The sequence below is a fragment of the Drosophila yakuba genome, chromosome 2R, assembly GCF_016746365.2.
Source record: "Drosophila yakuba strain Tai18E2 chromosome 2R, Prin_Dyak_Tai18E2_2.1, whole genome shotgun sequence".
NCBI lineage: Eukaryota > Metazoa > Arthropoda > Insecta > Diptera > Drosophilidae > Drosophila > Drosophila yakuba.
The window spans coordinates 20,442,072-20,448,071 of record NC_052528.2 but is presented as its reverse complement, the minus strand read 5'-3'; the positions used below and the strand labels follow the sequence as shown (position 1 = coordinate 20,448,071).

The following is a 6,000-nucleotide window of genomic DNA, read 5'->3' as shown; positions in this document are numbered from 1 at the left end:
TGGGAAACGGGAGTAATCTGCGGGAGCACAGGCTCCAATTTTGATGCCAAAGGAATGTGCTCGGCGAAAAGCAAAAAGGCAAACAAAAATCGCAGATTCGTCGGGAAAACTGCAGTCAATGTCTGGGCCATAAAATGTGCAATTAAACCGCAATAGATGGTAAAGTTCAAGTGAAATAAAGGAAGGAATTACGTGGAAAAAACGGCAATCAAAGCCAACAAAAATCTTTTGGCTTAAATGGCATGTGTGTGTGTGTGTGAGTGCGTAGTGAAATTGGTGGTGATGTGGGTGTGCGCGCACAACAAAATATAAATAAAACTCCAATGTCACCGAGTCGAGTTGATAAAAAGCAGCGCTAAAGGCCTTTTAATTGCCGCTGCAGTCGATAAATCATCAAACGGGAATATGAAAGCATCTCAGGAATCCAGTGCGTAAAATTAGAATGCAACAACAACAGCAGCATCGGCAACAGCAGCAACAACAACAACAACACGCGGGCGGAGGCAGGAAAGATACAAAATAGCCAAGGAGCCAATATATGTACATACACATACATGTACATAGCCATCCACGTCGTAAAGTGCGTTTCTCTCTCTCGCACTCTCTCTCTTTTGGAGCTCCATCACCCCGACCCCCACTCCCTCCACACAGCCACCTACTTCCTGCACATATGCTGCGAGCAACAACAACACAACGTGCTCCTCTTGGGGATGCTGTGTGCGAGAGAGAAAGAGAGCATGCGAGAGAGAGCGGCGGAGTAACTTCGAATCAAAGAGCGCAACTACACTGGCAAAAAATATTGCAGCAGCCACTTTAGATGCTATTACTTTTTAAAAGAGTTACTTGGTGAATTATTTTGAAAACAATTGGAACTTTATAAAATGTTGTTAGATTTTAATTACAAATAACTATTAGGTGATATTAGACTAATTTACTTTTATGGTTTTTTCCATCATTTTTTTTTATTTATATTGGAGTTAATATTAATTTTACCTTTAACAAAATAATATAGGTAGAAAATAATCTTAAATGAAATTCCTCCACACGTTTGTGCGAGTTGACTGATAATAGAAATTCCACCCCAAATTTGTGTCATCATTCTATCATTTAGGGCGGCTTTTTCTCTGAGTGCAGGGCTCAGTCGTCGCAGCCTTTTCGCCATGGCCACGAACACACGTCTCACTTGAACGCGAAACGCCGAGGCAAACGGACGCAGTCGCCCGTCGCAGTGTCTCTTGAATTCGACTGTTGAGTTTCGTACATTCGAGCGCGCGTACTCAAAACAAAGTGCGCGATCGTGTGAACAGCGATATATTGCGTACAGTGTATGCGGGATAAAGATACCTAACCTAGTGCTTTGAAGTAATTGTTGAAGTAATACCAGCAGGATATCCACTAAGTTGGCAGTGAAAAGCGTGGTGAAGTGTTCGCTCATTATGAGTGTGTGAGCGGAGAGAAGCGAACTGAAAGCGATAAGGTTACAGATGTCCTAAGCACACAGGAACAGTCACAGGCCCACAACACACACACACACAAGGACTCCGGGGTCCTGGTGACATGTAACTGGATCCGGATCTGGATACATGTTGGCTCCTAAGACAACAGCCCGCTCCTTTGCCTTTCGTCTGGCCGCACTGCAGAAACGGGAGCAACAAAAGCGAGACACCACCGGGTAAGTAGCGATGCTTAACTATAATAAGAAACCTGTCCCCTCCTCGGACAGGATAAAAACAAGCCGCACACACACTAGCACACACACAGGAGCACATGCGGACAAAGGGGCGCACTGCAGTGGTCGTCCGTCGCTTCCTGCGCCGCTAAGTATGCCACTGCAATGCTATTTTAAGGTGCAAAGTGCATTGAGTAGGAGGCGAACTGCCCACCAGCTAGCCCTAACCCACACACATAAACACACACACACATGGGCAGTGGACTACGGCGACAACACACAAAACGTATTCAAGTGTAACTAAAGACGACCAATTCACAAACAAACAAGCGCGCCAGGAGCAGTTGGCGGACGTGGAGGAGGAGGAGTTGTGTAGGAGGAGTGGGGGGAAACGGAACCGACTGGAGCGGAGCGGACGACCCTCGAACCGTGTGACCGCGGGACTGGAGGGGGCAGGGAAGGGGCGACAGGGGCCGTTCGCTAATGTTTATTATGAAAAGCGTGCCCTTTTGAACGCCATCGTGTATTTTTATTTTTATTTGTATTTTATGATTGCGCTTAGCCATGTGTATTTGCTGCGAGTGGAACTGTGTGCGCTAGTGCACTGAAAGAAAATATATGGATTTGGTTTTAATAGGGTCTTTAGCACAGGGAGATCGCATTTCAAAGCCAAGCAATATAATTTCTTCGAAGGTTTGGATTACGAGAAGTCTCGTTTTCTGAAACCCGAACTCTACACTGCGAAGTTTATGAAGTTCTCATTAGGTTTGTTTAACGATCAATTAAAATGGGATAGATTATACGTCATAGTGTTTGGTCACATGATAAGAGAGTTTTTATAACAATGAGTAGTGATTCATACAGTTCTACTTTATAATCTCTTTAAATGAGCATTGAAACCTTTTTGATGGGAATGCGATTATGAAAGCCCTGAGAATAATCACCCTCGGAAACTTTCAAATCATTCTCGATCGATTTGAGTGCTACATTTTCTCTCAGTATGTTTATTTATGTTTTTCTTGTCAGCGAGCGGGATGATGAGGGGGGGTGAAGGGGCGGCTGTCGAGAGGCCCTCATGTGAGTGCAGCACTCAATTCATTGATAAAAGATGCAGCCGCTACAATTATAATCATAATAACAAGAACTCCGGCCGGCGGGATGCCGCGATCAACATGCCGCAATTACAGTTATAATTTGGGCCCGTAAGCGTTGTTCAAATGTAAATTCGAATGTGGGGATTGCATTGCAATTACCAACCCTCCGCGGCGACAAACGTTGGCTGCATCGCTGAGTGGGGGTAACAAACAACAATCGCCAATTGGCATATAATGATCCCCTTTGGACTTTGAAACGTCCTAACGTCCTAACTGAATAACTGACTGACTGACTGAGTGACTGACGTACCAACTGGCTGACTGACAGTACGATACCATATACGAGTATGCATATGAGGTGGGTAGGAGGGTAGAAAGTGGCATGGCACTCAGACAACCAGCAGCGACATTCGGAACAATTCTCAGGCCTTGACAAATGCACGTAATGATTGGACTCACACTTTGGTTTCTGCTTTTTTAACAATTTACGCGCGGCTCTTACTCTTACCCCTTCTACACCATCACCATCACCAGCGAGTTCTCACACTCGGCCTAGTCATAATTTTAGGGGTTGTGCAACCCGGCACAGTGCACAGTAATCGAAACTCAAACCCAAAAAAAACCGAAACTCGTAGATACAGATACAGCTGTTCCCCTTGATGGGCAAACAAGGGCTTGTAGGTAGCCTGCGACTCCCTGCGACTTTCGATTTTCGGGACATGGGAACGGTACTAGGGACTGGAACGTTGCATGAACATCTTTGACTCCTGCGGTGATTAATTGTCATTCCAGGGCCTACAGCATATGTAGAGGGCATTCGGGCTCCTCTATGTGTGTATGTAGGATCCAGGGTTCAGGGTCTTAACACTGGATTAGATGTCGATCGAAGTGAAAGAATAGGCTCTTTTCAGTTTCTTTCGGCAACTGGCTTTGTTCCGAAGGTAGGTAGCTGATGGCGGTAGGGGCTTAGCGTCGTAAATCGTTGGATTGAACCATTCCGATCGGGAGGGCATTAACATGACTAGGTAGTAGAACTTTCTATACGACAGACTCTTATCACTGCATCGTTCGACATGCGTAGGCAACTGGTTTGTTTCCAATTCCAATTCCATTTCTATTTCCATTTATATTTCCATTTTCCTCTGGCTATCATCAGCTGGCATCATGTGGCAGCAGTTTTGGCAACATAAATTAGGCCACGGCCATCATTTGTTACAAGCGGACACATTAGAACTTTGCTAATACGATACAGATGATAAGGGCTTCTCATCAGCGGTTCAGTTTGTGCTACTTATGCTACTGCGCTGATGGGATCATAAATAATTTGTTTATTGCATGCTGAGAGGGGGTCACAAGTATGCTGGCTACGATTGTATCTTGTGTATGTTGTGTTGTGTTGTGTATCTTGTAGTAACATGAGCCTGTGTAGCTGTGCAGTCCATAACTCATGCTTGAAACTTTTGTTTCTACTTCTAATTCCTCGACAATTACGCTTAATTAATTTAAAGATGTTTGTTGTCGTTGTCGTTGCTCGCATCCCCCGTCGAGTTGTTCGATCAATTTTGAGCAGTTATGACGGCGGCACGGCCATGGGGGAGGATTTTTTAAATAGATTAATTAAAATCATCTTTAATTGTTTGATTACAAGGCAAGCGTGGCCCAAAAAGAAAAAAAACGCAGATAGCTCACAATAGCTGCTTTCATGCGCTCTCAAGTTGCGGAGTGTGTGGGCAAAATGCGCAACATGTGAAATACAGATGCCTCAGAGTTACCAGCACGGTCCCTTGGGCATTAAAGATTTCATTTGTGCTACAGATGTTCCGGCGATTGTACAACATAACTACAAGGAGGAGTCTCACGCAATTGAGGCAGCCGCAGAGGCAGCGGCATCTGCCACAGCCACACCAACACTCGCAGCCACATCCACATCCACATCCATGGATCCATGGTTCCATGGCTCCATGGTTCCATGGCTCCATGGTTCCACTTCAGGGCAGTCACCAAGCGACTGGCGCAGCGTTTCGAGTGGCATTTGATTTTAGTGCTCGAGAGTGTGTGTGCGAGTGCTTGAGAAGTATAAAAATTATTGCTGCCAAGCAACTGAGTCAGTCAGTCAGTCATCAATTATTTTATAGAATGCTCACTTGTTTTGTGTGTTCTGGCATTGTTCCCCAACCATTTCAATCTCCATCTCCCCGAAATGCCAGCCGAATCTGTGTTCTGTGTTCTTGGAGTTCACTTGGAAGTTCTCATTCGGCACAGGAAGGGCTTCTGCTTCTCTCTCCTCCACACTTTACTCACCCACTCCACTCACTGCGACTCTTCCTCCGGCAATAGTTGTGAAATTAAATTGAATACGACGCCGATTATCCCACGCAGTCTTCCATTCGCATTTCCCATTCATTCAGGCTGCCTAGGAAGCAAGTGCTGGCGACACAATCTCATCCTCATCCTCATCCTCCTCCTCATACTTATACTCATACTCATACTCCTCCGCGGAATCCGAGAGCTTGGGAAATCATCAAAGTTCAGCGGGACTTCGGTGGCGTCTCCTGCTCACAATATAAGATGATTACATGCACACGCAACTTGCCGTATCTGGCCATAAATCTCAAAGAGTGCACAGCGAAAAAGGGATCTAAAATATACAAAATGTAATACAGATATACCAAGTAATTTCTCTAAGCAGCACTTTAATTTTAATAGACCCAGAAGCTTCTTTAATCTATCTGAAGAAAAATAAAGATCACCATAGTTTTTAAATTTATATATATCTTCTTTTCGAGGACTTTTTCGCTGAGTGCATGTGCGTGTGTGTCCCACAGTTTGTCATCCAGTCATTCATTCAGAGGATGAGGAAGTGGAAGTGGAGGGGGTTTTCGCCGGATGCTTGCGTGCCAAAATCAATGCAGGTTTTTTATTTGCCAGCGACAAGTTTGCATTCAATAAATGAAACCCATTCGATTATAAAGTGCTGCCGCAGACAATGAAATGTCGCTGATAAGCGCCTCTTACAATCCATTTGGCCTACTTCACTTCATTAAAAATCTATTAAAAAGTAATGTATAGTACAATACCCCCCTCCCCTATCCCGATGAATAAAGCTTTCGGTTCGATAAGGCAGGCTTGGATGGGTATGGATCCAATCGATCGAATCGGGGCTATTTAATGTGCGAGACTTTGATTAATCTCGACATCAGTTCGGCTGTTCCCTTGTCATGTGGCATACAAGTATAT

At 44.7% G+C, this 6,000-nt stretch overlaps 1 protein-coding gene across 2 annotated transcripts in view; it reads left to right on the top strand.

Moving 5' to 3' along the window:
• LOC6531580 (netrin receptor unc-5) overlaps positions 1–6,000 on the top strand; it is a 19,948-nt gene continuing 13,948 nt past the window's right edge. For both annotated transcript variants that reach the window (XM_039373286.2, XM_015195936.2), the window contains exons 1-2: positions 1–159; positions 1,112–1,672. The gene's annotated coding sequence lies outside the window, so the exon portion shown is untranslated. The remainder of the gene's footprint in view (positions 160–1,111; positions 1,673–6,000) is intronic.